Below are 8,207 nucleotides of genomic sequence, written 5' to 3'. Positions count from 1 at the left end.
TAAAACAAAGAAAAAAAATACAAAACAAAGAAAAAGAAAAAAAAAAATACAAAAGCCGATTTAACACATTATGAAAGGAGAATTAAAACCAACCCTCATTAGGAATGTTGGTACCTAGCCTTTACCAATAGAGTAAATGTGTAGGGTTCGAGTCCCTCCCTCCCTTACTTCCCCTTATAATGGACTTGAATTTACTAAAAAAAATGGAGAATTAAGAAAAAGAAAGAAAAAAGAATAGAATAATTATAGACCCTCTAAGATTTATATAAGATAATATGAATTTGTATATTTTGAGGGGGGAAAAAGCCCTTTTGAGTAAAATTAATAGCATGTTCTAATTTTAGAACAAAAAAAAATTAAATAAAAAGATTGATAGTGAAATTGCATGAATTTAATTTTCCATACATGAAAATCCCTTCGGATGTTCAAATTGAATTTTTTTAAAAGAACAATAGAAGAAATTATCATGTAATACTTTTGTCTAACATGTTTCACGCGCAATTAAAGATGAAAGTACAAGCAAAAGGATATTTTTGTCACTACAAAAAATGGAAGAAACCACCTTAGAATTCCTCCTTTTATAGATAGATTATTATGTCAAAAATACCCCTAACAATATATGGAAATAAAAATACCCCTACTTTGTATAACCTTTAATCCCCATTTTTCTCCCCAAAAAGATATGTAATCAATCCTGGTATTCCCCATTCCCAAACCTTTAATCGATTTCGGAAAAACAAAACCCTAGATAAAAATTGCTTCGTCCTATCTAGCCATAGCTAAGAATCGTTCGCAGTTCAGTTTTGAAGTCTTTGTTTGCAATTTCTTAGCACTTGCCTTGCCATAGCTACGAATCGCTAGGAGTTTGCAGTTGTGAAATCTCCGCTTGCATGATTTGCTCGTGACCTGCCATGGCTATGAGTCGTTCGCAGTTTGCCATTTTGAAAATCTCAGTTTGCAATTGTTTAGCACTTGCCCTCCATCCCATAGCTAAGAATTGTTTGCAGGTTGCAGTTTTGAAATCTCCATTTGCAACTGCTTCACCCCTGCCATGTCATTGCTAAGAATCGTTCGCAGATTGCAGTTTTGAAATCTCCATAGCTAATAATTGTTATCTTCGAGCCAATAGAGAACATAGATGGTAGAGAGGACAAATAAGAGAGAGAGAGAGAGAGAGAGAGAGAGAGAGAGAGAGAGAGAGAGAGAGAGAGAGAGAGAGAGAGAGAGAGAGAGAGAGAGAGATTTGTGAGATTTATTTTCTCACTTTACTACAGTGAATAGACACTAGGGGTACTCATGTCAATGTATAATTAGTTTTATTTATTTTATATTATTTTTTTGGGTGATAGAACCTAAGTCTATATTAATCTAGTAAATAGAATCTCCACCCATATAACTTCAAGAAATAGGGCCTCTAGCCAATTTCCCCTTTGGAATATTTGATAAAGATGCAGTACGAGAAGCAATCGACTGCCCCATCGGCGACCCCGAGTTACTTGTTGAAAGCAAAATTTTATCCTTAAAATATTTTGTCGCGGCACATCTTACCCACAAATATTCACTAATCAAAACATCCCACATAATTTTTGCATGAAGAGTGGACGTTACTTGATTCAAGATACGTACACCAAGCCTCCTTCATCCTCAGGAAGACGAATGATTTTCCATTTAACCCAATGAAGACGAGAGTCACCTTTGGAACTCCAAATAAAAAGAACCATTAATTTTTGAAGTTTCTCAATCACTTGTTTAAGGCTTTTAGTGCTAGCACCTTTGGATTCCACTCAAAGTGCCAGAGGGAGAATCATAAGAAGTTTGATTTATACATCAGAACCATTGGTGAAAAGCAAGATATCATCTGCGTAAAAGATGTGTGATAAAGACATGGCACTTTGAGTGACCTTATATTCTTTTATCTTCTTGGTTGCAATTTGCTTGTTTAGGTTTATAGAGAGTATTTTTTGGGCAATAATAAACAACATCGTAGATAAAGGGTTCCCTTGCCGGACCCCTTGAATGATTGAAATTGCCCAACTCGCTCATCACTGATCCAAAATGAGTACCAAATATTTCTACAAATTAGATCACAAGAAAAGCGAGGAAAGCCAAATGCCCGCAACACTCGAAGAAAGACCATTCCAAACGGTCGCTTTTTCCATGTCAACCTTGAAAGTTACATTATCGCCATTAACATTCTTGTTGATAGCGCTGACAAAATCTTGAGCTTAGACAACATGAGATGTTAATAAACCCCGTATGCTGCTCATCAATAATCTTAGGTAAGATTTTGGACAATCTTGATGCAATGATTTTCAAGATTATTTCTCCGGATTTTTTTTTTTCCTAACAACTCTTATTTTCTTGATGCAAGGATTTTTTTAGTATCCTCCATTTTCGGAATAAGCACCCAATTAGTTGAGCGATTTCCCTCGTTATATGAGCCGCTTTAAAATAATCAGAAATAGATAGATTGAGATTGTCTTTTATAATGTCCCAACACCTCGTATAGAAATAGTTAGTGAATTCATTGCCACCCGGGGTGCTCTTTAGATTTGAGTTTTGTTATGGCTTCCAAAATCTCATATTTCATAGGAATTTTGCATAATGAAGCTCTAATCAAATCATTAATAACTTGAGGGACGCCTTCAAATAACTTGTTGCGATAGAGGCCCTGCATATGGTTTTTGTTTATCAAACCGTTTGCTTGCGTAAGTCGCAATGTGTCTTTTGTTTCCCGCTAACCTTTTTAGAGGAATGAAAAATAGCCGAATTTCGGTCGCCATCCGTCATCCCTTTCAAAAGAGCTTTCTTACTTAAGGAATCCATATCCCATGATTCAATTTGCAAAAATCCCCGTTTAGTTGTGAGCAAGGAATCTTTTTTTTTTTTTTTTACCAGAATATTTCTATCCATTAAAAAAATGAAATTACGGGGGCTCGTTAAAAACTTTGTGGGACAACACAAGGAAAAAAGTACCCCTATAAAGTAACAATAAAATCAAGGGAACCAAAATTCCTAACTCTATGTCTACTGCTAAAAAGGCCACAAAAACTAAAAATCCAAAACATAAAAGAACCATATCTATTGGTGTGCTAGTTTGATGCATAAAACTATGGACGGTATTCTGTAATCCCCTTCTCGAGAATTGATTCTCCATGTAATGACCATGTTCCATTTGCAAGAGATCTTCCGCCATTATCATTCCCCCGCTTCAAAACCCACCACGTATCCGATCCAAGATCTTCCTGACAGGAAGGAAGTTAGAAACTTTGCCTATATCCTAAGGCCTAAAGAAATAAAACTTCTCCTTGTTGAGTTTAATTGCCATTGCCACTTCGTCGGAAGATCGCTTTCTCGATAAAATTCTTGACGTACTCCATGACTATGAGCCCATTTTGATAGTGGATCTGTTGCATTGTTCGTTTGCCAAACAATGTGACCGATATCATGATTCTCTTTATATTAAAAATATTCTCGTAACAAGTATTCATATCTCGAATCCCCATTCTCGTTTATGTTTATAGCATGAGTTTGTTGAAATATAATGCACTTTCTAGAATGATCCAAATGCATGTACAGTGTAAAGGATAAATGAAATGACAAATACATGAATACTTAGAATTTAGATACATGTACATCTAGTATTCATGACGAACCTTATTGAATGTGATACATGTACTATATATGCCTACATTAGGATAAATAAGTGTGGAGTTTGTACTTGTAATTCAACAAGTTTAGCCCGAGTAAAATATGAAGAAGGAGATACGTACTCCTTAAATATTTGTTTGTTAACTTTGCTCACATGTTTCCGCATAATATCCAACAAGTGGTATCAGAGCCCAGTTGATCACAATTACCTAGGCGTTAAAAAAAAAAAAAAAAAAAGAGGGAATATGAATCCTTTCAAAAATAGATCCAAGAAAAAAAAAAAAGGAAAGCAAATCATGTCAAAACAATTCCAAAAAAAAAAAGAACCACGTTGAATCAGTTTATCTCGCATTTATATGATCTAAAGAATTTTTTTTAAAGGGAACACGTATCTCGTGAATCAATAAAAAAAAAGAGATTTCAATGACAAGTTTCGGAATCCCTCAACATTTTTCCATATTGCCGTTAAAAAAATTGAGCAGAGATTGAGTATAAACAGTGAAGAATCTTTCATCAAGAGAAGTACAAAAATATATCCCCATGTGGTATTTGTGAAATATTGTCAAAACACATGGAGAATGATGGCTACCACAAAAGCAAACCCCAATGCACAAACAGTTAAAAAGTTTGGGCATTTGGAGAGATCCAAAGGAAAACAACATCATGCAAATTACTCTTAAGCAAACAAAGAGTATTTGTTTTTTGCTAGTCAATTTCCAGAAGAAGAAGAAGACTGCATATTCTAGAAGGATCCTGAAGCTGATGAAGAAAGCATATTAAGAAGGGGTGTTGACATATATTGCACTTTCTAGAATGATCCAAATGTATGTACAATGTATAGGATTAATGAATAGACAAATATATGAATACTTAGATATATGTATGTCTAGTATTTATGCTGAACCTTATTTAATGTGATACATGTACTGCTTATGCCAAGACTAGCATAAATAGATGTGGATTTTGTACTTATAATTAAACCAGTTTAATTAGAAAGAGTAAAACATGAAAAATGAGATATGTAGTACTCCGCTATTTTTGCTTGTTAATCTTGTTCACATATTTTCACAAAATATTCAACAGAGTTACCATCTCCGAGTCACACTCCACCTGAACCCCTTGAATATCAATTTGTTTGCACAATGCGAGGCCATCGCGAACAATTGCAAGAGCCATCGGTATTTAACTTGTAAGAATTAACATTAGGAGGGTCCAAACATAACAATTTCCATACACTTGATCAACTTTACCCTCAATCCCAATATTTCAAGTATGTGACGTTGAATGATAGATAGCAATTTTTATTGTATTTTCTGGACTCATTGAAACCTCTTCATAAATAGCTTTACATAGAGAAACCCGTATTTCCCAAAACACAAAAAAAAAAAAAAAAAAAAAAAAAAAAAAAAAAAAAGCACTCCCACTCGACACATATCATACTGAGAATGTTGAGAGAACCTATTTGTCCAAATTGCCAAGGTCTGTTTGACGGGAGAGGAAAATTTCTTGCAAAAATAATTCCAGACTCCCCGAGCCATTTCCGATTGTAAAAACAAATGTTCGATGTCCTCTTGTTGTTTTTTACGGCAGCCCAAGCTCCTCGAGAAAATAGTTATTCATTTCTCTGTAATCCAGTTATCAACTGGAAGAGTTCATGAGCAACACATCATTGGTAACACTATTCCAACTAGTTTCAAGTTGTGTCTCTAACTCGTTCACCAACTTTTGCGTTTCCTTGAGTTTCTTCCCGACATCCCAAAAAATGCTCCAATTATAATCCTTCAAAACGTTTTTAATATGCATGAGTTTTTTATGAAATTTTTGCCTTGGTCATCCTTGCACCTCAATATTTCATGCAACAACAAACAAAGGTAAAAAACCTCATGATATGATCATATTCCCTAAAAAGTAAAACTTAATTTACGTCGGGATGTAGCAGAGTCGAAATTAATATATATTGGGGCATGATCGTTGACGGTAAAATGATTGTAAACACAATAATATTACTGTCAACCACATCAATATTATTTTTTGTTTACTTTTTTATTTTGTTTGATTTGTTGACCGATTAACGTAATAATATTACTGTCTACTACAGTAATATTACTGTAAACACAATAATATTATTGTAGTTGATGGTAATATTATCGTTACAGTAATACTATTGTTGTTGACAGTAATATTATGCGGCTAGTACAAATAAGTCTATCATGGACTACTTGCTCATAAGGATATCCAAACCAAAAAAACTCTTTTAGAAAACAGTCCATACAAAGTCCAGAGATGTGTAAAAAATTAAAATACAATCTCACATTATAATATGCTTCAATTTCATCATTTTAACTCAATATAACTTCAATTTGACCCCAAATTTCACCAATTATTCAATTTTGACCCATAAATCAATTCTTAACTCCAATTTTGACCATTGTCGCTTGTTAGCTGCTGTTAATCACCATTCTATGATGTTGACACTTTTTTTCTTTCTTTCTTTCGACTCTTTTTTTCTACTGCTGCCGCCAGCCGCTGACTGGCTATCAACGCCGGTCTCTGGCGTTGTTGACTGTTTTTTTTCCTGAATTGGCCCCCGTAAAAATATAGTAATAGTATTGTGGTTAAAAGTAATATTAATTATATTACTGTTTAGCACAGTGGTACTATCTAGCACACTTATATTAACACAACAAGATCACTATGTTACATATAATTATTGTATAATACACTAATATTATGTTGACCGGTCAACAAAGACAAATATAATAAAAACCAAAAAAAATATTATTGTTGTGGTTGATAGTAATATTGATGTCGTTGATAGTAATATTACAATAACGACAATAATATCAACCACAGTAATATTGTTGTATTTACGATAAATTTACTGTCAACCACAGTAATATTACAATAGTAGATAGTAATTTATTACAATAGTAATTTATTACGTTGACTGGTCAAAAAATCAAACAAAATAAAAAAAACCAAAATAATAATATTAATGTGGTTGACAGTAATCTTATTGTGTTTATAGTAATTTTACTGTCAACCACAGTAATATTACAATGGTAAATAGTAATATTATTACGTTGACCAGTCAACAAATCAAACAAAATAAAAAGTAAAAAAATATAAAAATATTGATGTGGTTGACAGTAATATTATTGTGTTTACAGTAAATTTTACTGTCAACCACAGTAATATTACAATTGAGAACAATAATACGTTGAAGATGCTGTAAATTTGTGGCAGTTTGAAGATGAGTTGGCGAAGTATTGGAAGAGTTTGAAACGGGTGAACAGCTCGACGAGGGCGTCGAACACCACTGGTGGAGGAGGTATGTTACCCCATCAGACGGAGGTTTCGGTTATGGCTCGAGTGTGGTCGAGTCATAGTCGAAAGGGTGCCAAGAGATGTTGGCACAAGACGAGTGTGGCCGAGTGATTGGCAAGCATTGGGTTGCTTGGCCGAGAAAAGCAAGGCAATGGTTCTTCGAGTGTCGGCATGGGCTGGCTGAGAAAGACATGGCAAGACTTGTTGGCTGGCACGGGCAAGTCTCGGCAGTCTCGAAAGCCAAGCATAGGCTTTAAGGCAGGCAAGCCGACTACCAGGCGCACGGGCAGCTTCGACCGTTAGGCGTGCGCACCGGCAAGGCAAATTGGGCGGCTGACTTGACAAAGGCAATTACAAAAGGATGTAGCGGAACGGTTGTCACCAGCAAATACTTAGAAAATGTCCCTTTAATGTTGTAATAGTAAGTCAAGGCTGGCCCGCGTGTCGCCATGTGTCCCTTGACAGTTTAGTGTGTAAACTGCTGTACCTTGTATTTATCTGCCCATGAGTGCACCCGTTCATAAAGAGGGACTCAAATTGCACTTGTTAGCATCTGTGATGAGGGATTCATTGTGTACCTTGGGCCTCCTTGTATTATTCGTGAGTTGAGTAACAATGGTTGGGCTTTGCTCGTAAATTGCTTGTTTTGTTCTATTTTCCGCATACTCATGACTGTTGTTTACTTGATAGAACGATGGTGCCATATGTGTTTGCCAAGAATTGCTGAGAAGGCTAACTGATTTAGTATATGTTTGCCAAGAATTGCTGATAAGGCTAACTGATTTAGTGCGTAAATCAGGCCGTATAGTGGAATTTTCGTGTGCAATTTAACCCCTGTAACACATACCATCACCACTATCCACCGCCATCGCCCACTCAAGCCCTATAAACTTCAGAGAAGGACCCGGTTTCGTCGCATTTCCGTGTTTGTTTGTCAGATCGGACCGTTAACCTGGCCAGTTCGCGGTTTAATCCAGTCGAACCGGCTGCTACGGTCCGATTTTTAAATCATTGCCTAAAGTTAGATGAAGCAAATAATACAAAGACATCATCAATTATATTTAATCACTACAATTATTAAAGTTGGAAGATATGAATTACGATAGATGAAATTTCGGAGAGCAAGATGGTGAAAAGAAGGCAGAGCAAGATGGTGAAAAGAAGGCATATATTGAAAAATTTGTAAGAGATTAAAAGATGGCCTACAAGGTTCAAAAGATGGCCTACAA

The sequence above is a fragment of the Erythranthe guttata genome, chromosome 14 (assembly GCF_056151865.1).
Source record: "Erythranthe guttata isolate IM_541 chromosome 14, IM_541, whole genome shotgun sequence".
In the NCBI taxonomy this organism is placed as follows: Eukaryota; Viridiplantae; Streptophyta; class Magnoliopsida; order Lamiales; family Phrymaceae; genus Erythranthe; species Erythranthe guttata.
This window is presented reverse-complemented; position numbering follows the sequence as displayed.